Source organism: Panthera onca, chromosome D1 (assembly GCF_046562875.1).
Source record: "Panthera onca isolate mPanOnc1 chromosome D1, mPanOnc1 haplotype 2, whole genome shotgun sequence".
In the NCBI taxonomy this organism is placed as follows: Eukaryota; Metazoa; Chordata; class Mammalia; order Carnivora; family Felidae; genus Panthera; species Panthera onca.
The window spans coordinates 20126623-20153640 of NC_138348.1; the positions used below are offsets into that span (position 1 = coordinate 20126623).

A 27018-nucleotide genomic window follows, 5' to 3' on the forward strand; every position below is an offset into this window, starting at 1 on the left:
TCAGGATATGTGGGGTGGGGATAAGTACTCTTATGGTGCAAATGATGGGAAATTCAATAGCATATTGTGCGAAAAGGCAGGAAATCCTAGTATCTAACTGGTGGGGAATTCAGATCAAAGAGTTACATTTTGTTTGCTAAGGAGAGAATTACTAGGTTAGAATCTGATTTACTTAATTTGGGATAGTAGAGTGGGGCTAAGAAAAAAACCTAATAAATAAATATCAACACTTATGATTTACTGTGCTAAAATGGTCAGTGCAAAATGCACAGAAAATTCCTTATTTAAGGTACATTCTTATTTTGTGCAAAGGGAAATAAATGACACATATTATGAACTGTTGCTATTTATATGGAATTAAAGTCTGACTTATGAACATCAGTCTCAGGTACACAATAAAGATCAGAAGTATAGGACAAGAAAGCCTTGTTTAATTGATTGTAATCATATCCCTGTTTGGATTAAGATGTCTTACTTCCAGTAGAGCAAAATTCAGTAAACAAATTAAATTTAATATAATATTATCCAAAGGTGTTCTTAAGCTTTACATTTTGTTTTACAACATGTGGATTTGGTCTCAGTCGATATTCTTTAAAAATCATTCTTTATAAGTAAAAGCATTAATTCAAGTAACAGAATTTTAACTTGCATGGTAAAGCTATTGATTTGATTGTAGTGACCATGCTAAATGTCCTTACTTGTTTCATTCACAATTTCATTGATTTTGGGGAAGAGATATATAAATGTCTATGAAATAAATCTATGAAGGTTATTTTAAAGTTGCCTTTTGGAAAGCACCAACCATTTTATCTCAATGGGGTTTTGTTGAATCATAGCCTGCATTTTAGGAAGTGGGGTAACAGGCACAAAGAGAGAATGAAACCAGTGTTTTAGAGTTGAGGAGATAAGAGCCCCTCGGGTTTCTGTGGCCCTCCATTGACACTGGTCAAAATCCTTTTTTCCCAGATGATATTTCCAAGCAGCATGGCTGACTGAGTAGTATTCTCATGGAAGGAAAAGTCTGTCTCCTTTGAAAAACAATTTTTTTTCAGCCAGTAGGAGGTGAAGAGTGGGCTGGAACTAGGTGAGGTTATCTCTTGTCAGACCCCTTTATCCGGTCCTCAGAGGTTTGTAGCTATTATAAAGGGAAAGTCAAGGCATTTGGATTCAATTCTCCAGGTCCCTTCCAGACTAGCCTGTTGCCTTAAAGATGTGACTGTCTGAAGACCCTGACAATAAGGTATACCGGAGAGAGACCAACAGAAGCCTTTCAACTTCTGAAGGTATTGCCAATTGATGTCTACACTTTCTGTATTCAGTGTCAGTAGAAACATGCCAGAAGCGATTACTGTCCCAGATCTCTGTTTAGAGGTTCCTGAATTCAAGGATCTTTGAAGCATGACTACTTACTTAGTAGTCCCTTACTTAAGTGAGTCCTCATGGCTCCTTTAAACAACCTGGACATTTGTTCAGACCTTCCCATGAAGGTTCTTCACCTGCTAAGAACATGTCTGACTTATGCTAAGTAACCATGCTTTATCCTAATCCTAATTCTGAAATACCTTTCCCTCTAACATAATCCTCCTCAAATTTTCTCACCAAAGTATCCTTCAATAAAGAGGAGAGTGAATATATATTTTTAAGTAGGATGGGGAAAGGAAATGGAAGAAATTGTGAGTCCAACATAAAAGGTGATGCTAATGATACCTGAAGGTACATCCCAAAGGTTGATTTTTTACCAGTTGTTGCAATTTGTCTTACAAATTCCTGCCACAGTTTAACATCCTATCCCACAATATACAATGTCAAACTATAAAATACGGTATATAATTTTAATATTTGGCACTATTTAACAATGTGTTAATAAAGAATACATTAATGTTTAAAATAATGAGTCTTACTGGTTTGATATAAAATATTTCCTCTAAATACATGAGTAAAACTGATTATCCAGGATGTTGTGTTAACTTCATCCAGTGGTTTCATCCAAAGACTTTTCCTACTTTTACTGTAGATTCCTCCCCAGCCTGTACCCACCTCTACCTAGAGGTATAAGGGATATGTGATGAGAAATATATTTCATCAGGTATGCTGGCTGGCTAACTAAATATTGTGTTAAATATTTATTCAGAGGCCTGGGATTTTATATTTTGTGCAGTTTTTACTTTTAATGTAGCACATCCCTTACCTCTTGAAATAGGTCTAAAGGGAGCATCCGAGTAAAGTCACAATTAGGATTGTTGTTAAATGTAATTATCCCAGAACTGGCAGCCAGGAAAAAGGCGTAGAAGGACCTCAGAAAGGTGTTTTGGAAGTGAGCTACTTTATCTTTTTATAAACTGTATGGAGATTAGAACTTCATGTAAAATAAGAAAGTAAATCTAAAAAATAATAGGATATAGTTAAATCAATATCGATATTTAGAGCGAAAATGCTTTATGGGAGGCAGTAAAATCTTTTAGGATCCTGGAGGAAAAATATGGGTGTAAGAATGGAATAAATTACTACAGTTTAATCACTTAGTAAATAACTAAAATACTGTTGCTGGATTTATGGTGTCAGAGAGCAACCTCCTATTAAATAGAGAGCACGTTAGTGATTCAATGGAGCTAGATTTTAGAGAAATCGTGGAGGGGCCATGGCTGTCTTCACAGCTTACCTTCAGTATTTCTCTTCATTATTCTTCCCTGCATGTGGGTCCATTTTAAAATGTCTTGTGTTGGTAAAACCATAAATTCTCATTTAAAGGGAGTCTGTCAGATTCAGATTCTGAAACATCCATTTAAGAGCCTTACTTACCTGTGCTACTCACACTGCTGATCATTTTCGTCAAAACCGTTTATGACTTCAGTTTACTCTTCTCCATTACAACCAGGGTCAGCCTTTTGGCTTCAACCCTGTGGCTGTATTTGACTCCAAAGTGTTTTGTGATGACTGCTAGCGTTATAATTTTGTGCAAGTTGACACAATGGGTCTTCAGATATTTACCATTTTCTGGCTCCCACTAGCATTATGATGGTAAAGCATTGATCTGAAGAAGCACAGAAACTGGGCTAGTAATAGCACCTCTTATCAAAACTTCGGTAAAGCTAGACATTGCCTCCAGCAACATGCAAGGCAACACATTTCCATTATCCCTCTCCCCAACATACTTTGCCGACGTCTCTCTTTCCTGAGCAATTCTGAAAACTTTTCTTTTTTTTTTCTTAAATTTTTTTTTAACATTTATTTATTTTTGAGAGACAGAGAGAGGCAGAGTATGAGCAGGGGAAGGGCAGAGAGAGAGGGAGACACTGAATTTGAAGCAGGCTGCAGGCTCCGAGCTGTCAGCACAGAGCCTGACATGGGGCCTGAACTCACAAACCACGAGATCATGACCTGAGCCGAAGTCGGACGCTCAACTGACTGAGCCACCCAGGTGCCCCTGAAAACGTTTCTTAACCTTAAGGATATTAATGTATCCTTTGTCCCGTTTTTTAATTAATTGACTAGAAAATAGTGACAGATTAAGTCTCACTGAATAATAATTAATAAAATAATGACATTTTAATTGTATTTTATATTATGCATATTCAGGTATTTATAGCAAAGTAACAAATATAAGGAAGTACAAAATGTTAACATAATGTCCAGAGGAGGTACATTCAATTAAGTATAGCTGTTTTCTCATACCCATTTAAAAATCATTTTCTGATTTTCAGCAAATTGTATATTTTTTCTTAAATATGATGTTTCTTTGGGCAAATGACCTTATATCACACTGAACCATAGAGATTGCCGAAATTTGAGTGCACTAGTTGGGGTTCAACCCAGAGAAAGAGAACCTATGGGAAGCATAAATTAGGAGATATACTGCAAAAAATAGACATATGATTGTGTGGACAAGCTAGGAAAGTTTCAAACCCTGGGGCTGGCAACCAGGAAGAACTGGCTGGAACCCTCAGCACAGGCTGAAGCTGCTATCCAAAGGCAAAATTTCTTCATCAGGGAAGCTTCATCCCTGTTCTGAAAGCCTTTCAACTGACTGAATGAGGCCTGCCCTGAAACCTAGGATAATCTCCCTTTCTTAAAACCAACTGATAAGAGGCCCTTGGGTAGCTCTGTTGGTTAAGTGTCCGACTTCAGCTCAGGCCATGATCTTGTGGCTTGTGAGTTCGAACCCTGCATCAGGCTCTGTGCTCACAGCTCAGAGCCTAGAGCCTGCTTCAGATTCTGCGTCTTCCTCTCTCTCTGCCCTTCTGCAGCTCGTGCTCTGTCCCTCTCTCTCAAAAATAGGTAAACATTAAACATTTTGAAAAAAAAATCAACTGATGATGGACTTTATTCATATACACCAGATATCTTCCCGGTAACACTTACCTTATTGTTTGATGAAATTACACAGGTGCTGTAACCTAGCCAGGTTGACACATCAAAGGACCTCTATGTGGACCCTTTTTGACTATAGGAAAGGTAACTAAATGTGGTTTGACCTAATATAATAGTGAAACAGTTTCCCAAGTTCTTCCTGTGTCTGTATGACTTAGCTATTTTAGGACGTCAGAAAATCACTCTAAAATTACTATAAACTCATCAATGGGAAAACATTTGATACCTTCTTAGATTTTCTTCAAGCCCCCTGAATCATATTAGAATGTTGTTGTTGTTATTATCATTATCATTCCACATGAAAACCCTCTTATTATTTGAAGGCCTGCTTTTAATGTTCCTTTTTTTTCTGGAAATGACTAGCTTCATTAATTGGGCTTTTTTTTTCTATTTAATTCATGATAAAATAATGAAACAGTGTCTGTTATATGCTTTACAGAATGTACAGTGCATTTTTACTATAGAATTTCTTTGTACTCAGCATAGGAGCACAATAATAAACGAAGCAATAATTCCAATTATATTCTAATCTTGAACCAACCAGATATCATACTGTGTTCACATACACTGAAGGACCAGGGACATGTTTCTCTTTTTAAATAAACAATATGCTGACTTGGCAGTGCTCAGAAAAAGAAATTGCAAACCAGATCCTTGACCCAACTTCTGAGAATAGCCTTCCCACAATAGGACAGCTCCCTACTTCTTCCTCAGGGAGCGGGTGAAATAAGAGTATTGTATATTGGGGCACCTGGATGGCTCAGTCGGTTAAGTGTCTGACTGTTGGTTTCGTCTCAGGGCATGATCTCTCATGGTTGGTGGGTTCAAGCCCTACATTGGGCTCATGCTGACAAGGCAGAGCCTGCTTGGGATTCTCTTTCCCTCCCTCTTTGTCTCTCCCACGCATGTTGCCTCTCTCTCTTGGTCTCTCTCTCAAAATAAACAAACTTTAAAAAAGAGTACTGTATATTGCTCTCTCTACTGTACCCAGAAGCTTTTAAGACCTAGCTGTGCTTTTTGGATCAAATGAGCCAAGGTACCAGTTTAGCGAAGGAGAGCTTGGTAAAAGTGTCATTACGGTCAGTGAGAAATAGCGGTTTTAAACTTCAGACTCTTAAAAAGAGATGTTAGAAAAATGTCAACCCTGTGAACAGTTGACTGCCAGGATAGTTTTGCCTTATACGTTTGAGTCAGTTATGTTTCCAGCATGGTTGTAGTTATGAAATTTGGAGTCAGCAAATCTGCATTATTTATGGCGAACGGCACTATATATCCTCACTTTGGTATTCTCTGTTTGCTTTGGTCTCTTAGTGACTTTTGCTAATTGCATAACATGGAGTTAGATGAGCATACAAATTAGTTTTTTGATGATGCTGAACCACAGGCCAAAGAATTTATCAAAGAATTCTCTTTGCTTCTCCATTTCAACTTCTAGTGAAGGCTTTCATGCTTTTATCTTGGCTACTATATATTCTTCTTACCACTGACCTTTCCCGTTTCTTGAGGCTGCCACTGCTAATTCAGCATGAAGGTACAACCCCGATGAATTAGTGTAACAAATCAGACATCTTTATACTGTATAAATTTGGTTAGCATTTATTAATCAATTCATTACTCCAATCAGAGGTGCTGATGCTACAACCCTTGCTGCCACTGCTGGTGAGCCAGCAACATCCTGGGGGCCCGGGGGAAGGCGGGATGGGTTGCTCCATGGAAACTTGGGACATTTTTCAGGGAAGGTCTTTAGCCAGAAACTCTCAGTGGATTAATGCTATGCCATGAAACATCAGATAGCAAGAGCTGTTATTATATATTATGCCTCTGCTTTTAATATAATGTCTTGTTTTACATTTTTATTGCCTTTTCCCTGATTGGGAATTGTTCTTAGAGTCAAAGATGCTTTTCATGAAATTTCATGATAAATATAGAAAAAATATACCTGTAGTCTATAAACACACAAATATCTAAGTACATAAATACATAACACAGATGAAACGGGTTAAAGTTTTTTAGTGTTTATTTTTGAGAGAGAGATAAAGATAGAGTGCAAGAGGAGGAGGGGGAGACACACACACACACACACACACAAATACACACACACACACACACACACACACACACACACACACACACACAGAATCTGAAGTAGGCTCCAGGCTCCATGCTGTCAGCACAGAGCCTGATGGGGGGGCTCAAACTCACAAACTGTGAGATCATGACCTGAGCTGAAGTTGGACACATAATCGACTGAGCCACCCAAGCACCCAGAAACAAGTTAACTTAAAACCTTCATTGATTTAATGATATTTATAAACTGCATCTAAGATTTTTTTTCCTGTGATTGTCAAAACACTTTCATGCAATCTGGTATTTTTTTTTTTTTCAGCATTCAGGGAGTGTTCAGGTTTTAGATGTGCAATTACCATACTGAAGAGCAGGGAAAAACATCTGGAGTGAGGAAAGGGGCAATGGTGCACAGAAATAGAAGCTCATTTATCTTCAAGCTGGAAGGTGGGAAAAGGAAAGTATACCATTCACACCTGGGTGTATAAATCAGTATCTATTACATTCCATTAAAAATGCGAGCAGCCCCTATTATAAGGCTGGTTTGAATGTATAAGGTAGATCTGCTGTCAGTTTTTGGTGTAATTTAATAGCTGTATTATGGAGTGCACCTAGTATCTAGGGCAGATAAGACGGGGGTATAGTGAAGCACTTTTAACAGGATTTTACTATATATGTTTTGAGTCAACTAATAAAATATGATTTCATATCATCCAATCATCATTTCTACTACTGAAAGGATAGCTTCTGCCATGGGAAACGCATTCCCAGAATCCACTTCTGGTCTGGTATTTAGGGACCAATGATTGAATTGGGCCTATATTACAGGTAACTATAATTTACAGGTAACTAGATAAAAGTGTTAGTAATGACGCTCATTTGGGACGCACATTGCTAAAGGTTGGGGACCTCTGCTGGGAAAAGGAACTGCCAAGCCGCTTGTGTAGTTTTATTAAAAAGTAGTTGTCCAGCACTGAAGGACATCTTTCCTTCCTTTTTCAAAATAAGGTTGGTTCTTTCATGATCAATGCTGTACTTGTGTCTCTAGATTTGGCTGTTGTTTAATTATGTATTACCTACATATTATCTTGACAGCATAAATAATATATAGGCAATTGGTCTGGGATATTTATAAAGTCTGGAAAGATAATATTGATCAGTGTTTCCTAGACATGACTGAGTCTCCATGGTTCAGAGCTGGGGAACACAGTACAAGTTTTATGTACAAGTACTTGATGAATTCCAGAATAGGAATTGACTTTCTTCTCACTGCTTTCTTGCTAGACTCCTGTATACATCTGTGTGTGTGTGTGTGTGTGTGTGTGTGTGTGTGTGTGTGCCTTGATTGTAAGCAAATATGTTTATTGAAAAAAGTTAGAAAATATGAAAAGTCACATGAAGAAATTTAAACTACCCATAAACTCACTACCCAAATACAAACATTTTATAACTACCACTGAACATACATTCATTCATCAAATATTTACTAAGCCATCATACTACACACAGGTAGACTTCTAGGTGCTGGGAATACATGAGTGGCCAGAACAGAGAAAAAAGCCCTATCCTCTCAGAAATTATATTTTACTGGGGGGAGTCAATATACAAACAAATAAGTAAACTTTGCAGTTGTTGGATACTTTCCACCTGGGTACTTCCACACTGCTCTGTGGAAGGATGGACTTTAAGGACCACATCAACCAGCTCCTTTGTCCTCTGCATGCTGGTTGGCTTCAGAAAGTGGGAGGCACTGGCAGGAGATCAGAAAGTGGAAGGCAAGAGATGCCAGAGTATTTATTCCTGCTGAGCCATGGACTCACAGTGGCGTTGTTCCCCCTCGAAGGCCATAGCTCCTGCCCCGCATCCTCTTGTGCAGGTACCACTTTGTCTCCAGGTTCTGATAACCGCACTCCCCTCCTGCTCCTTCATTTACAGAGATGGCATTGCCCCTACCGTCTCCCCGCCCCAACTGTTCCTCATCCTGGGATATCTTGTAGTATCTTGCTGATTTTCCTTAACTCTGCTGACACCCTTATAAATACTCCCTGTACTTTTTTTTTTTTTTTCCCAATTATTATACTCTGTGTGCCATCTGTTTCTTTCCAGGACCTTGACAGATACATTTAGTATGCTACAGAGCTATAAATACTAAGGTGGACAAATAAACATGGGTATGGGGATTGAAGTACTTGAGAAGAGTGTGGGTGTGAGAAGGGTATGGGGATTGAGAAGAATTTGGTCTTTTAGGTGTAGTGTGTGCAGGGAAGGCTTCAATGAGAAAGTGATTTTAAGTGAGATCTGTAAGGAAAGAGTGAGCACCTTCTACAAACACACAGAAAGAAAGAGAAGTGGGGAGGGAGAGAGGGAAATTTCGAGGAATATACACATTCCTGTATTGCAAGAATAGAATCGTAGTATTGCACACGGTGTTCTGTAACTTAACACTGCAGGAGCGGTTCCCTATACCATCAAATATGCTTTTATTATTCGATTGTAATGATTATATGGAACGTCGTTTTAAAGTTATAGCACACTTTATTTAATTGATCCCCTGCTTTTAGACAATTAGGCTGATTTTACAACTCCATTACTATAAATGAACCTTGTGGACAGTCCTAACTTCCTGAAAGCATTTTAACGGATTTCCAGGGCCTACTGGGTCATCTTGAAGGAATCGCTGTTTTGCTCTTTCGTAAAATGGCAGACTGGGCTCAGTCCTGGGAGCTGTTAGCGTGGAGCTGTTGGCATCAGTCTTTGGGAGAGATTCATCATTGGTGCCCAAGGGTAATTTGCAAATGGGTGTGGGGTGTGTAATTACCGTATTGAACAACAAGAAGCACCATCTAGAATAAGGGGCAAGATTACAAAGGGAGTGATAGTTCTTTCTTTTCCTTAAGCTGGAAGCTTGTGTGGTGACATGTAAGTACAGTATTCATAACTGCAGCCCTCTTTAACCTGAAGAAACTTCTCATCACCCACGTGGTCACTCTTCCTCAAGCTGATGGAGAAATGAAGAAGTCCTGGAAGAGCTAAGTGGTTTGTTGGGTAAGCTTCTCTCTTTGGATGAGCTGAGCGTACATAGATTGTGTCGGCAGGCATGTGTGTTCATTTGATTGAGTTTGAGGACAGGAGGGTTTTGCTGCTGGCTGTGTCTGGAGTCCTTGGTGAAAGATGAGAACGTGAGAATGGTCCCCTTTGATTGGCTCCATCCCAATGGCTCTGTTGTGCTGCCCCATTCTCCAAGGATATATGTCATCCACAGAATCAGGTTCTCATAAAAGCATAGTTTTGTTAAGACCCTGTATCTTTTGCCTCAATTGTTGTCTGTGGGTAAATTGTACTCTTCACTGGTCTATTTCTGAAAAATAAAAATAATAATCTCAGAAAATAACTTTTTGCACACATTTCATAAATATTCACTGAAATTATATCTGAATATAGTTCATGTTCTTTAAATTTTTTCTTCCTCTCTCTCTCTATTTCTCAGCCAAGATCCCTCTCCTTAGTGAGATGATGTGGAAAGACACCTCAAAAAGTTATTTAGAAGTCAACCCAGAGTGAAAAGGCAAACTCCCGCACTTCTTCTGGCTTTCAAAAAGTTCTGTTTTCTCTTGTCTTTTTTCATATCTCAGGCATACCTCCTGAGACTCCGAATGCCAGTATAAATATAAACACAAGTCACTAAGTTTCTCAGGTGCCAACACAAAATGAATCAACAATGGCAGCCCTGCACTGCTCAGACTGAAGGAGCATTCGTTGTGAAGCCAAGTTTGGATCAGAGGTTTTTCTCTCCGAGGAGATTTGTTGTCTCTTTCTAGCTTTGGAGTGGGTTATAATGACAGCTCTGGGGTATAGAACACAGTAAGAGTCGGTGTAATCCAAGGAATCCCACATTCTCATAAGTGATATCTTTGCAAATATTATTATTGCCTATTCACAAGTGAAGAAACTGGGGCCCAAAGAAACTCAAGACTACAGGGCTAAACCATCAATCTGAGTATGACAGAGCATTCACCATGATGACCAGTGTGTAGGTGTTCCATGTTGTATTGTGATGACTCCAGAGAAAATTGGAGAATTGAACTCATCTTAAATGTCCCACAGGAGATCCAGTAGGCCTGTGTTAGGACTCCAAATTGATCATGAAAAGATTCCAGAACATTTCCAATTTAATATCTCTAGGTCTGGCTTTTGTACACCATAAAACTGAAAAAAAAAAAAAAAAAACGTTTCTCAATATACAGTTTACTTACTTTACTCATAACATTGGATGTTTTTGCCTTTTCATGTTATTTTAGAGCAGCTCTTCAGAGACATATTCTGTCATTACACTAAATTATTGAAGTACTTTCAGTTTCCTGAATATTCTAATTCTCTCTTTGCTGCTGGACGTTTCATGTGTTTTCTTTTTGAACTGTTCTCCATGCCCCTGATTGCTTTTCCATAACACTCTCTTTTGTATATATGCTTATTCGTTTTGCTTGACGAATTCGTATTCATCTATCAATTCTCACTTCAGGTTACCATATTTAAGTTGGGCAGATATTCCTCCTTGGTGTTCTGTTCCCACCACTCCCCAAATTTTATCCGTTGTATTGTGTATCACTTAGTAATATATAGTTCTCTGTATTTTTCTCTATTTCCCATATAATGGGATAGGTAGGGATATTGTATGTCATGTGTGCTGCTGTATCCCTAGCACTTAACAACAGATGTTCAATACATCCTTTTAGAATGAATGGATAGATGAACTCATGAATGGGTGGACAGAATAAGCAGATTAATCCTTCCAGTAGTTAAAAAAGTTCTTTTTATACCCTTTGCATTTAGAGCCACTATGTTTGGGTCACTCAGTTCTTGAAATATTTACTTGATCCAGTTGAACAGCCATCCTTTAAAAAGCTTTTAGGTCCCTGTTTATATTACCAGTAACCATGTTTGGCCGTCCGGACTTTAGTGTGTTCCCCATGCTGCCTCCTTGAGATAACTGCCTTTGTAGCCACCACACAGAATGGAATGGACCTCCACCCAAAATTTGGTTCAGAAATTGAGATCAGTGACACACATATACCATATTGCTCACAAAATGAGACTCTCTGGGGAGGCCAAGGTGGATCCTGAGAAGGTCTGAAATGGCTTGAGGTTTCTATGGTGGTTTGGGTGGGGGGGGTCTGGAGTGAGGGTTCTTATGTGTGGCCTTGGGCTTGTGTGGTTTGAACTTCCTGCCAGTGTCAAATGAGGGAGCACCCAGGGGCTTGCCCAGATATGGGGAAGAAGGGAAAGAGTAAGGGGTGAGGCATAAATGTTGTCAGGAAACAAACAAACAAAAAAGAATTATTAGGGGAAACTGGCTAGAACCATAAAATCTGGGGGCAAATTAATTTTTTCTCAGGGAAAACTAATGCTAAGTTAGCCTGGGCTGGAGGTCTATTTGTTAAGTAGCATTAATGTGGGAAGGTAATGTAGATCTCCTTTCGAGTCTCTGGGAAGCAGTACATCTCTTTGTTTATCCCTTGTATAATTCATGCAGGCCTTAATTGTATTAGGTAAGGGGTGGAGAATTTAAAACTAAAAAGGTTTCAATGATTCTGGGAACGTACGTTTATTACTGTGATGAAAGAGCTGGCTCTCCCAGTCTCTATTTGCTGCCGTGTTTCAGTGCTTCTCATCTCCAATAAATCAGAGGCTGGGATCTGGTCCCTTGGCTGAGAACAGTGCCTGAAATGGATGCTGTAGGTTGCCTAGTAAAGCCTTCAGCTCGGGGCTTCCAGTTTTGATCATGACCTGGAATGTATATCTTCCTGTGGACTGATATCCCTTTTCTGGCCTTGGTCTATCTAGCTTCTACCTTGAACTCAAGAATATATAGGTTTTCCCCAGTATTCTTGGAAATGAGGCATATAAAAAAAAAGGACGTCATTCTCATCCTAATAAAACGTAATGATGATAATGATGATGATAATAACAGTGAGAGGAATGCCATTAGAGCAGACACTGCCTAGGATCGCCTTCTGTTTGTTCACACATTCACCCCTTCAGGCTCCCCTCCTGCCCCCCCATCTTGTCATGTCACTCTGCCCTCAGGGTACTCCAGCTGCTTTGCCTGCAGATGTATACAGAGCCAGAAGGGCCTGTGAGTTTGCGTCGCATCTTTCCTCACCACCCCAGCCATGACTTTTATTCAATGACTGGACGGGGCAGGAGTATGAAGGCCCATGTTCCTTCTTTGCAAAGGAAAGTGGGGAGCATGGAAAACTCTGAGGTATACATTTTATACCCTAGGCTTCTGCAGGATTAGGCTAGAGCTGGGACTTTTCCTGAGAATGTACCTTTGCTTGACTCTTTTCCCTTCCCTGCCTCGCATCACCCACCCCCTTCTGATATTCTCTTGGGAGCACACATCTTCACTTCATGGTCTGCTTCTGAAGAACCCTACCTCCAGCAATCACCAACTTTTAACTGACGATTTATTGTCACATTAAGTTTTTTAATTCTCAGAAATCTGTTTGTAGTAAATGTCACTAACCCTGAACTACAGAAGAACACATGAACCTACTTTCCCAAGTAGCTAATAAGTTTTCGAGCCCAGATTTGAACACAGATTCACGCAACTCAAAGGCCTATTCTTTGAATGTGTGACATGTGCCTCTCAATAGAAGAAGTCTGATGTTAAGAGTCAATAGTTTCTCGATCAACTGATTAGTGCATAAAGACAATGGCTCCACACACACACTGGAATATTATTCACCATTAAAAAAAGAGTGAAATCTTGCCACTTGTGATGATATGGATGGAACTAGCATGTATTATGCTAAGTGAAATAAATCTGTCAAAGAAAGACTAATACCATATGATTCCACTCATGTGGAATTTAAGAAACACAACAGATCAACATAGGGGAAGGGAAGGAAAAATAAGATAAAAACAGAGAGGGAGGCAAACTATAAGAGACTCTTAAATACAGAGAACAAACTGAGGGTTGCTGGAGGGGAAGTGGGGGGGGGATGAGCTAAATGGGTGATGGGCATTAAGGAGGGGACTTTTGATGACCTCTGGGTGTTGTACATAAGTGATGAATCACTAAATTCTACTCCTGAAATCAGTACTACAGTATATGTTAACTAACTTGAATCTAAATAAAATTTTGGAAGAAAAAAAAGAGTCAATAGTTTCATCATAAAATAGTAGCTGAGGAACTGATTTACTAGTCAGAACATCTGGATTCGTATCACCCTTTTAATGATGTGTGAACTTAAGCAACTTGCTTCATTTTTCTAAGCATTAGGAAAGAACATAATCTTTTGATGTGGCTTTGATGCTTGATTTAACAACTAATTAGCAGAGTGGTCTTGGACCAAATCGTCATCTCTGTGAGCAGTGTCTGCTTCTGTAAAATGGGGATAAGCATGCCTTCTTCATGGAGGTGCTTAGAAGGGTGAAGCTGTTTTGTAAATTCTGCTTTGAAAGGTGGCTCTGTCCAGTGTCTGGCACTGGGTAGTTCCTCAATAAATGGTAGCCATACTCACTCTCTTTTTTATTTCACTTCTTCAGGTAGGTACTTGGACTCAGAAATAACCTAGAATTGTCACTTTTTCCCCTGCCCCTTGCTCACAGAGGGAGATTATCTTTATGTGTGTGTCTGTGTGTGTATGTCTGTGTGTGTATACACAGAGGCATATTTTGATTAAGCTTTGCTTTGCTTTTATCAGTTGGTACACTCTCAGTTTTGCTGTCTTTTCATGTATATTTTATTCCCAATCAATGTCAGAAACCTTATGCAAATATCTTGTTTGTTTCTATATTATTCCTTTATCTACCCAGCTCTGTGCTTTTATGAAGATTATTGTTCTCTCACTGACTTCTTTTAATTTTAATGTGTTTTAAAAAAGGCACTATGGGGGGTAGGTGGAAATGTGTGTTCAATGCATGCATGTGTGTGTAGGGAGGGGAGGGGGGCACATGCTTCCTGGTGACAGGGCTATGCTCATGCAAGTGGAATCCTGAATATTTGGCTATCAGTCCCCAGTGACCAAGACTTGCTTCCTGGGAAGTATCGTAAACATTCAGAGAGAATGACTTAAAAGACTATTTGAGTTTCTCAATTACAAATAGAAAAATTGAGAGGAGGGGAATGGCTTGTTCAAGACCAGGGTCCAGAACCTCTTACTTCATTTCCAAAGCTTTTTTGCCACACTTGCCTTTGAGACATGTAAGAGGTATAAAGTACCTAGAGAAAGGATTCAGAAAATAGTGATGGTTGTTACTCAGAGTATATTTGTAAAATTTCTTCCTTCTGTTCTCTTGCCAGCTGTTCAGGCTTTCTGACAATACGGTTTTGGTTCAGTTAAAATTCAATCCTTTTGTAGTTCCTGATATCGCCAACTTTGTTAAAGATTAGGCAGACTCCAGGAGAGTTGGACTGGCTTTGAATTGTGGCTCTCTGCCTGTTCCTAGTTGCACAAACTCGGCAGCTTATTTCATCTCCCAGTTTCTTCATCGGTAAATTCGGAATGATAATATGTGTTGAAGGGTTGTTGAGAGGCTGAGATTTTATAATGTAGACAAATTGTCCAATTTAGAGGCACGCACATTAATTACTGATAAACGGATCCAAGAACACTACGAACAGCAGACGTTCTCTCAATTACAGAATAGGTTTGGTTCTCCGTGGAAGTAAGGATGCATACAGTACATGTTGTTGTAAGACGAGTTGTTGGGGGGAAGTTTAAAAAAGTTCCAGTACCCTAGACAGATGCAAAATTGCTGTTTACCTCTTTCTTAGGTAAATAAAGAATGTCAAAAATGGGCTGGTTTACCTTATAGCAGCAATATCAAGATAATGAAGGGCCTCTCCCTGATCTCCTCTCTTTCTGCAGGACATTAAGGTTGTTCATTTTATTTCCTTTGTTCTTTTTAGTCTGGGAGCCGCACGTGGGCAACTTTGCTCCCTGAAGAGTTATATATGTGGCATTGAATTTGTGTATCCCTGTGCCTCCGTACTCCAGCCACCTGAATGCATCCCAGTGCAAAATAACTGGAGAAAAGGAACCCACTCCTTAGTGAGGATGTTGCATGTTTGGAATTGCCCTGGGTGCTATTTATTCAATATTTTATTCAGTTTTCACCACAATTTTATGTTAGTCAGAACTCCTGTGTTGAAAAAATGAACTGAAGAGCCACAGTATTTTCTGGAAGAGGCCAGATGATAAAGATTTATGGTTTTGCAGGGGCGCCTGGGTGGCTCAGTCGGTTAAGCATCCGACTTTGGCTCAGGTCATAATTTTGTAGTTTGTGAGTTTGAATCCCACGTCAGACACTGTACTGACAGCTCAGAGCCTGGAGCCTGCTTGGGATTCTCTGTCTCCCTCTCTCTCTCTGCCCCTCCCCAACTTGTGTTCTCTCTCTCCCCCCTCTGTCTCTCAAAAATAAATACACATCAAAAAAATAAATGAATAAAAAAGACTTATGGTTTTGCAGGCCACATGCGTCCTGCCCAGCTCTACTGTTGTACTGTGTGCAGTGGCCATGGATGATATGTAAACAAATGGGTGAGGCCATGTTTCAATACAGCTTTATTTTCAAAAACAGATAGTGGGATGGATTTCGTCCATAGGTTGAAATGTGCCAACCTCTGCTCTACAGTGATTATGAGGTCAAACCAGTATTTGAAATGAGTTTTGTTTGCCTTCAGAGCCCATGTACTTTGCGCTAATCTCTACTCTCTCCTTAACTGATTTTGAGATTAGAAAGGAACTCAAACATATCCTGGTGGTTCTCAGTTTCCAAGGTTTAAGGATAGTCCATAGCTTATAAACTGGCAAAACACCTTGCTCAGGGTAAGTTCCTTGAATTAGAGGCTTTGTATCTGAAAAGAAATACCTGTGTCTCTGAGGTAGGTCTTGCATATTTGGCCCTACTGAGTGAGGACAAGCATGATACCGAGAGGCCAGATGCACTCTGATTGTGCCTTGACACTCTGTAGCCTGGACAAATGATCCTGTCAGTGCTTGGGGTTTATGCTGAGGTTTCCAGAAGGGCTTCTCTTTGAATTACTCTAAATTTACCTCCAAGCAGTCAACGAGTCTGACATTATTCAAAGGATAGTTTCTTAGGAAAGAACCTAAAGTAACACCCAGAGCAAGTAAAGAAGAATCTGGATGTGGCCAATGCTTCTCAATAAAGTCACACTCCACTGACTTTGAAAAATAGCCCAATTATCCTCAGTTTCAGCATGCAGACACATGATGTGGCAGAGTGACCTCATACCATACATCCCACACACACAAACGCTGCCTATGCGATGGGTTGTTGCTCTAAATTGCTCTCCTCTAAGGGAAAGGAATAGTCACTTCTATCTATCACCCTGGGGAGACTTCAGTGAAGCAGTCACAGAGTCAGACCATTCTCTGCTGTCTCAGTTGTCAAAGAAGAGAAAGGTTGGATTTCTAGTTTAGTGAATGTGCTAGCTATCTATCAGAGCACCTGTAATAAAGCACAGCATAGTAATGGAAAGAACACAGCCATTTGTAGTTCATCAACATGCTTTTACCAGCCAGAAAGGGTGGGAGGAAGGATCCTGGAATTAAAGATCAGGACACCTGGTTTCTGTTTTTATGTGAGATCTTGGGCAACTGTAGAGGGAAGAGCTCTGGATCTGGAGTCAGATTATTTGCTTTAAAGTCATAGCTCTCACAGTTATCAGCTGGTGGGCCTGGGCAAAGTCCCCTCATGTGGCACAGATGGCTCTTTGTTCGTGCAAAGTCATTCTCTGCTCTTCCTAAGCACACACGTAGGCTGCTTTTCCTAGGCTTCTTCAAGTTGCTTTGGCCATATGGCTGCATTCTGGTTAATGGGATGTGTGTGCAAGGAAGGAAGGCCAGTTCCAAGCCTAGACTGTAAAAACCTTTCTTCATTCTCTCCCTTTCTTCATCTGTAGGCCAGGTACAGGGTGTCCTTCCAGGGGACCCCAAAGCCCTAGAGGCTAAATGAAGACCCTGCTTCCTTTTTTTTAAATATGAAATTTATTGTCAAATTGGTTTCCATACAACACCCAGTGCTCATCCCAAAAGGTGCCCTCCTCAATACCCATCACCCACCCTCCCCTCTCTCCCACTCCCCATCAACCCTCAGTTTATTCTCAGTTTTTAAGAGTCTCTTATGGTTTGGCTCCCTCCCCTCTCTAACCTTTTTGGTTTTTTTTCCTTCCCCTCCCCCATGCTCTTCTGTTAAGTTTCTCAGGATCCACATAAAAGTTGAAACGTATGGTATCTGTCTTTCTCTGTATGACTTATTTCACTTAGCATAACACTCTCCAGTTCCATCCACGTTGCTACAAAAGGCCATATTTCATTCTTTCTCATTGCCACGTAGTACTCCATTGTGTATATAAACCACAATTTCTTTCTCCATTCATCAGTTGATGGACATTTAGGCTCTTTCCATAATTTGGCTATTGTTGAGAGTGCTGCTATAAACATTGGGGTACAAGTGCTCCTATGCATCAGCACTTCTGTATCCCTTGGGTAAATTCCTAGCAGTACTCTTGCTGGGTCATAGGGTAGATCTATTTTTAATATTTTGAGGCACTGTTGGTGGGAATGCAAACTGGTGCAGCCGCTGTAGAAGACCCTGCTTCCTAAGTGGAGCAAAGCCCATTTAGATCTCCCTACTCCCCCTACCCCCTCAGCCCAACATCTGCACTTTATATAAGCGCATTAAGCCCCTGAACTCCCAGAATTATCTGTGACAGTAGTTAGTATTAACCTCTTAGTCACAATGGCGATAGTAACTGCTGATCTTTTTGAGCCTTTACACTAAGATAGGCATTGGGCCCCCATGAACTATCTTTTATGATTTTTAAAACAGTAACTTTATAAGTTCTATGAATGTTCCTATTTCAAAGTTAAGGTGAGACACACAGAGGTAAGATGCATTGTCTAATATCACACAATTAATATGTGGTGGAGCTGTGACTGCTTGAAAACTCAGTTCCTCTGCATAATGAAGATGGTAATATCTGCTCCATCTACCCCAAATGTTGTCATATGTGTCACATGAGTTAAGATATAGAAAGGCACTTGGTGAACTAAAAACATCATATATATGCTAGATATTATTATTATTAATTATTTATTGTTATTATTATTATTATTATTATTATTATTATTGATCTTCCTGACCCTCAGTTCTTATAACATTGTTCTACTTTACCGCTATTTTAAACACAGTAACATGAAACATTTATGTGGTCCATAGAGGCAGGTGATGGTGACATTCTAACATTCCTTGCCACATGAATGGCATTTAGTGGTGATAAGTGTTAGAAGGAGCAGGGAGCATGAGAATAAATAGAAAGATGAAGTAGAAAGAAGCACTTACAAGGATTCTTATCTCATTCTCCTCTCCTCTATTCCTTCCAACTAAATATTTCCTCCGGTCTGTAATTAGGAATGCTATTACTAACTATAAGATGGCATCGTAAATGACCCCAAATGACCTTATTATTTACCAAGTGGCTTATATAAGGGAAGAAAGACCAGGCTTTAGGATATAGGAGAATGGGAAAAAAAATCAGCTTTTATGGGTTTTCTTTTTTCTTTTTTTAGAGAGAGAGTACATGTGCATGAGTGAGGAAGAGGGGCAGAGAGAGAGAGGCAGAGAAGCAATCTTAAGTAGGCTCTATACTCAGCATGGAGCCCCATGCAGGGCTCAATCCCATGACCCTGGGATGGTGACCTGAGCTGAAATCAAGAGTCAGATGCTCAACCAAGTGAGCCACCCAGGCACCCCTATGGGTTTTCTTTTAAAGAAAAGATAGAAAATTATTATCACACATGCTAGTTGATACCGATATTCAATTCTGGTGTAATTCTCAGTCCAGACCAGATCTTAGGACATAAAGAAATGGGGAAGATCAGGTTTTATGGTTTTTCCTTTAGAAAGGTCAGTTATTATGCCATATACCAATTGATTCTGAAATTTAATTCAAACTGAGAAGGGAAAAATTCACAACAGATTATTGAAGTACATTTTTAGCATGTCTGTCATCTAGGTTTTAATTCAAAGATCACAAGTTATAGGGCTCTGCTAAGTCTCTGACTCACAGGAATATTTTGTTTAACTCAGAGTGAAATTCATAGACTATTAAATTGGTATCAGGAAATTTCTTACATGCACACAATCTGGGTCTGCTTGGCAATGAGAAAGATCTAGAAATTTTGAAGCTATGTTCCTGCATGACAGTTGTCTGAAACAGCAGACTGCTGTACATCTAGATAGACTGTACTCTGCTTTGCACAGTCTTTACCACCCTAATGCCTCTCAACATGGGAGCCAAGTGTCCATTCCCATTTAACCCCTTCCATCTTGACTGTTTGTCTCCTTTACAGTGATTTTCTGCTTGCTATACTAAATACTACCTTTGCTTTAGAATAGAGCTTCTCTGGAAATACAATATTTGGTGTTAATCAAATCAGACCCATCTTCTCCCCATTGCTTCTGGTGCAGAGAGAATATATTACTCACTCTGGTTATTGCCAGTGTCTTTTCAGGTACTGTGCACTTTGCATAAAAATCCTCCCTCACCATCTCTTCTCTCTTTGAATATCCTGTGTTTATCATTCACACTCACCTTTGGTGTCACCTGCTCCAGAAGTCTTCCATAACCTCAACCACCTTAACAGGCTGGGTTGGTTTTTCTTTATATGTTTTCATATGAAATGAGCACCATATGCTCATTTCTGTGAAAGGACTTATCATTGTAGTTGTTGATTTACTTGTTTACCTCTCCCACTAACACATAAACTTGGAGGAATCATTATCCCTCCTAAATACATCATGTTGTATCCAGTCACCATGACTTTGCATATGCTGTTTCTTCTCCCTAGAATGTTTGCTCCTGTCTGCAAGACTCTCCTTGGCATGAGTAAATGCTACTCATCTTTTAGGGCTTCTCAAGAATTGCCTTTTCAGGGAAACGTTCCATGGAACTTTTAACACTAGCTTGGTTCCCATAACCTACACTCGTATAATGTGATTCTAGACCACAGTACCACCTATCACAATGCACTCCACCTCTCACATCACACTGCCATCCTCTTAACATGAGGAAGATCCTTGAAGGAAAGAGAGAGTTTCTACTCTCCATAACTTTAGCATTAAGTAGTATGCCTAGGACATAATAGGTTATATATACAAACATATGGAAGGAAAGAAGGAAGCAGGGGAGGGGAGGGAGGAAAGAAATAATTTATTTGTGACATAATAGACTCTTAACTGTGTTCTTAGTGTTCTCTTCTACTCTCTTCCACTTTGGTTCCAGGAGGGCTTTTGCTCAGTGCTCATTGAATACCACTGATATGACCTGGGCTGGTTTCCTTCCTCTGTTGTCTAATAATTTCTCATGAAACTATCATGCAGCATCTTATTTGGTCAGACAACCTCTCAATGGCTTTCTTTATTGCTTGAGTCTCCATGTCTTGCCTTTGGAAAGATCCCATGTAAATATCTATAGTTTTGTAATGTAGTGATTTTTATCACTTTGTTGTGTAATTTAGTGATTTTTATCCCTCCTTGTTCTCCAGGCTCTATCATCTCCTGTATCTTTTGTCAGAATGGTCTTTGCAATAATTAAGACTCTTTTGGAAAAAGAGTGACAAAAATCCATTTTGAGCAAGCTTAAGAAAAAAGGAAAAGATAGGGACAGGTTTGCAACCTAACCTAAAAACTTTGGGGGTCATCATGACAATCTCTTTACATTAATTTTTTTCAATAGCTCTAGCTAATCAACTTGATTCACTGAGTCCCAAGCCCAAAAATCCTAGGAAAGATCTATGATTAGCAGTTTGATTATGGTTTCTTTCCCTTGGACCCATCAACTCCAGTTAGGAGAAAGTGACACGTCTTATAAAGTGGCTACCTCTGCATTTGCCCCGTGGGAAGTGGAGGAAGGCCAGGAAAACAGGGGCAGGTCAGACAAAGCAGTATGTGCATTACATTCCCTGTCTAAATATTTGGGAATCTATATCCATTTAATTGACAGTCATTTATTGAGTACCTACTCGGTCTAGATACAAAAACAAAACAAACAAACAAAAAAGGCAGCAATGAATAAATTAGATTCGATCATTCCTATTATGAAATTGACAGTTTTTCCATTCACCAAATATTTACTGGGCACCTACTCTATACACAGACTCTACTGGGAACTCTGGTGAAGTGAAAATGAAAGATGCAAAGATATATATGTAAGTAAATGGCAAATAGTATGTTGGAGCAAGTAAATGTTACAAGACTGGACAATTAATTTTAGCAGACACATTGTGCATGCCATTGTGTGAGACACTGAGGATATAAAGATGAATGAGAAACTGTTGTGGTTAATAAGATTTTCATAGTCTAGAACAGGACTTTGGCATATAAACTGTTAATTCCAACCCAGGAAAATTGGGTATTTTCTGACAAAGCCATATAAAAAAGGAGATACCTATATGAAGCAAAATGTTTTAAAAGAACCAAGGAAAAAGAGATCATAGAATTGTCAGAAAAGCCTAAATAGAAAGAATACACCTAAACCCAAATGGAAGTAGCTGAACAAAACTGCAGAAGCAGGAAGGCACAGGATAGATTTAGAAAATGGTGACAACCAGTCAGGAAATCTTAGGGATGTAGAAGATATATCTGGAAATGTAGATGGGGCCAGATTATAACATGTTAATAAGTTCAGAGTTTTCTGTTTAATAATAAGAAGTCACTGGATGATTTTGAACAGGCAGTACCTTGATCAAAATACATTTTTTAACATTTATTTTCGAGAGAGAGAAAGAGAGACAGAGAGTGAGCGTGAGCAGGGGAAGAACAGAGAAAGAGGAAGACAGAATCTGAAGTAGACTCCAAACTCCAACCTGTCAGCACAGAGCCTGGCATAGGGCTCAAACTCAGGAACCGTGAGATCATGACGTAACTCAACTGACTGAGACACTCAAATGCCTGGACATTTCTAAGTGATTAAAAGATAGGCTACTTCTTGGTGTTCCTGCTGGTGGAGGGAGTGGGGTACTATTTGGGGGATGGAAAAAGGCAAAGGGTCTGCTTAAAAACTACTGTAAAGGAAATTATTTTTCTCCTTTAATTTCTATTACATTTCACATCCCTTGAGGGACTCACCTTATTACAGCTCTGTGTTATCATCTTTCCGAATAAACTGAATGCTCTTTGGAAGTAAGAGGTGTTGTTCATTTTCACATCCCCTGGAGCCTTACACAGAGCCCTGTTTAAAACAGGTTCTAAATAAATACTTACTGAATGGATGCAAAAATTGATGGATGGATGAATGGGTAAAAAAAATGAATGTCTCCAGTAGAGGAATTTAAATATCCTCCATCCTGAGTGTCCCTAGTATTTGTTCAAACCTTGAACATCATAGGGAGACAGCACATGATGATGCTAGTCTTGACTGTTACTTTCTCGATGTGTGAACTTATGTAAGTGTCTCTACTCCCCGAGCCTCTAATTACGATTATTATGATTATTATGGTGACAATGACTGAGATGAGGCTAATAATTCACTATTTCACAGTGGTCGTGTGAAGATGGAAAGGAACACTGTGTATAAGGCACTTAGCTGGTTACTAGCACAAAGTGATAACTCATGCAATAGTGTAGCTTAATTGTTTTTCAGTAACCTACTAGTGCTAGGGCCAGAAATGGCCCATGGCCTTTTCCCATTTCTTCATTTCTTCATTCATGCATTTAGCATTCAGTGAAAAATATTAATAAATGCCTGTTATCAGGACTGAAGGTACAAGAGTGAAAAAGACCCAGCACGTCAGGCTCAAAGAACTCACCATGGACGGCGAATACAGGTGAGTAAACAGGCGTTTACAATACGATGGACCAGGTACAACTAACAGGGAATGCAGATTTTGAGCAAACCTGTGAGATGGGCCCGGCTAGTTCAAAGAACTGGGAGTCCACTTGAACCCCTGTGGTTTTGCTTTCTGCCTTCCATGCTTTCCCCTCCCTGTGGTCCACTGCAGTCTGGAAGCAGATGATCCTCCTTCTGAAAAGTGATCGGGTCAGTAGTAGCCTCAGGCTATGTCGCTCCGCCTACGTCACTCACCTCACTTCCTCTCATCACTTAAGCATTTTATCATCTCAGATCATCACAAGAGGAAGCGTGAGTACAGTATAATAAGATATTTTGAGACACCCACATTCACATAACTTTTATTGCAGTATTTTATGTCAGCCTAAAATTGTCAGAAGGCAACAATTAAGCGAAAGTGTTTATTTAGGCTCAAAGAATTGCAACTCAGGGTACACAGATTTGGGCACCAACCCAAATCGTGTCCCACTAGGGAGCAGACGTCGGGCGTTTTTCAAAGCAAAGAAAGGGAATGCCTGTGTAGGTTGTTTACAAAGAATTTTGATTGGTGTTGGCAGCAGAAAGCTAATCTTTGCTAAACCTAATTGGTTGCTAAGGCTGTCACTAAGCAAAAGTCTGTTACTGTAACAAGTTGCAGGTGTTCTTGAAGAATTCTTGGAATTTTTGCAATTTGGCCCAGTTCAAAAGTTCATGGTTCCACCTGGCGAGGAGGAGGAGGTGCCTGAGGCGCATCTTCTTAATAGACTCTATTAAGTTCTATTTTAAAACTCCTTGACATAAGTGACTCCATTTTATTTCAGTTTTCACAATAGATATGCTTGTTCTGTTTTATTATTAGTTACTGCTGTTAATCTCTTACTGTGCCTACTTTATAAATTAAATTTTATCATAGGTATGCATGTAGAGGGGGAAAAAACATAATATAGAGAGAGTTCTGTATTATCTGAAATGCAGTTCCTGGCATTCACTGGGGGTGTTGGAACATATCCCCTGTGGATAAATGGGAACTACTGTAATCCATTTGGCTGGAGCTTCAAGGCTACGGAAGTGTCATGAGGCTGGAGAAGTGAGCTAAGTCACGTCATGGTGTTCGTGTCAAAGACTTGTTCATTTTTCATAATGTTGAGGAGAGAATCCTAAATTCCCTCTGGTTTATTTACTTCAACCCCAAATATCTTTTACTTAGGTCTAGCTCTCAGATCCCTTTCTCAACACAGACTAACCTATGTCTTAGGAGGTATAGAGGATTCTCAAAAAGCTCCACCGTGCTGGATGGTGGATTGCTCTTTGCTGGAATCCAGCTGCCTCTTTGGGCCTGATTTTTTCAGCAGGAGAAAGGATCCAGCTGGGACTGACTTGAGTCAACTTGCGGAACTCATTCTACACACATGTGTTCTCTGAGAGCTGGCTAAGGAGTCCTTAGCTGGGGGTGTTAAAAATCAATATTTGTCAATCTGTTTGAATATGAGAGGTCTGGTGCTGGCTGTGCATGGAGAATCCGAATACAGCAAAAGAATCACAGGCATCAATCGGTTTCACTGAGCACTGAGAGTCTTTAAAAATTAAAGTTGTGTTTTCTCTCCCCCAGGGTTTTTAGTTCCCGAACAAAACCATCATTCTGTGGTAATTAAACACAGGAAAGACAGGGCTGTGTTGCTGTGTTTTACCATCCAACCTTTTACCCTCCCAGATGTTATAGTACAACCGGTTTGACCTTATAGGGCTCTTCTGTTCATGCTTTCTTCCTTTGGAATGCTAGCTGGGAAATTGATTTATTTTTTCTTTTTCTGGGTGAGTGAGGTAAGCAAAACATGATTGGACTGGGGTTGGGGGGGACGGGGAATGACTTCACCAGACTCACCTTCCAACTCTGCTAGAAAGATGAAAAATGAAGTCCAGATTAGGATATATCCATTCTGATACTTACTCTGAGAAATAGGCACCATCATCTGGTTGGTCACACGGATTCTGCTCTGTCCACACTAGTGGTCTTTGCCCAGTGGCATTATTTTCAGAATTGATGGTGTCATTCGCCTGTGGCCACCCAGCTTCAGGATTTTGGAATATGCGTGAAATAAGGTTGGGTAAACAAATGCTCAGGTGTTTTTATTCTGGATTATCCACAGCCAAGAGGACAACCCCCCGGCAGCTTGTGATCTGGCTGAGATGTGCCAAATGTGTGTCTTCCAAGGTGGTAACTAGCTAATCTGATAAAAGCTGCTGACATATGTGTTTGGCACTTGACCTATTCTGGGGCCTTTACCTATGTGAGGCTATTTGGTCCTCACTGCCATCCACTGAGCCATGTGATATTATTATTCTTTTACCAGATGATAAAAATGGCTCGGGCCAGTGATCTTTCAATGATTACGAGTCTGTACTAGGGGAGTTTGATTTAAATCTGAATTTATTTGATTCCTCAGCTTGTGTTCATTCTACTGCACCCGGAGTGCAAAAGGTAGAGAATTTGGTGGGCATTCTTACTCGTACCTTTTTGAGACTGTTGCCCCTCTCTTTGTGTGTCTGTAGGAGTGAAAATTTTAATCTTGAAGAGAAAGGCAATATACTCGTAGGCTGCTGAGTGGGGACCTTGCGCCGGCTAGAACTCCAGGCTGCTCTCTGTCACAAATATTTTTGGAAAGAATCCAGGTTCAAATAAACCAGTAATTTCTCCTCAGTGTTCACAGACACAGTATGAAGATCCTAGAATCTAATAGCAGCTTGAGACAATTGGAATTAGGATTTTTGGATATAAGAATGAGCTGTAGGGCACAGATTCAGGTTCCATTTCTAGATAAACATTTTACTTGCTGTATTTTCATGGGCAAGTTACTGCATGTCTCTGAGACTCAGATTCCTCACCTAATAAAATGGTGCTATGATATTACTTTTTTCTCAGTTATTTTAATGATTTAATGTGCCAATTAACATAAGCACTTAGCACATAATAGGTTGTTCATAAGTGGTAACTATTATTGTTAGCTTAAAGTCAGAATATTTGGGATCTGATTCTGGTTCTGTTAAACCTTTGCTTAGTTACTTAATATTTATGTGGCTACTCTAATGCAAAAACAATGCAAAAAAAAAAAAAAAGACAAAAACTCAAAAGAAAAATAAAAAATATCCCATAAAATAAGGGGTTTGAATTAGTTCCTAATATTTTCACAACCAAGTATTCCTTCTCTTAATCTCCATCTACCACTTGAACTGCATTTATTAATACTTAATTTGTTTTCCTATCATTACTTAATCAAAGTTTATATGTACATACATATATGTATGTATATCTATCTATCTATCTATAGATAGATATATGAGCATGCAACATAAACAGTAACTATTAAGCCAATAAAAAGACTAAAGAGAAACAAAGCAATGATAAATCTTATTAATGGATCCATGTTTTCATGAGCACATGAAGCCTTGTGTAAATACTCAATTTCTAACAGTTATTCTTTGAATATCTAAAAAAAATTCAGAGATCCCCATTGATGCTTTCTTAGATCCCTGGAAATATGAGAACTCCAGATTCAGCACTATTGGTCTTGTTTAACATCCCTTTAGCTATATGAGGTCTTCAAAATCCTGGGCCGGTTCCTTAAATGTCCCTAATTTTCTACCTTTTTCCCTTCTAATTTCTGTGAAACTAATACACTGTTGCTAGCATCCATGTTCTCTTGCCCCCCCCCCCTTTTTTTGCT

The 27018-nt window shown here is 39.5% G+C and overlaps 1 long non-coding RNA gene across 6 annotated transcripts in view; it reads left to right on the top strand.

Annotated features, from left to right (window-relative positions):
* Window positions 1–27018, top strand: part of LOC132661653 (uncharacterized) — a 731817-nt gene that overhangs the window by 291637 nt on the left and 413162 nt on the right. The window contains exons 7-8 of one of the 6 annotated variants that reach the window (XR_009602333.1): window positions 4385–4452; window positions 6755–6897. The exons of the other annotated variants lie outside the window; for them this stretch is intronic. This is a non-coding gene — a long non-coding RNA (uncharacterized LOC132661653). Of the gene's footprint in view, window positions 1–4384; window positions 4453–6754; window positions 6898–27018 lie in introns of those variants that run through there. 6 annotated transcript variants of the gene reach the window in all.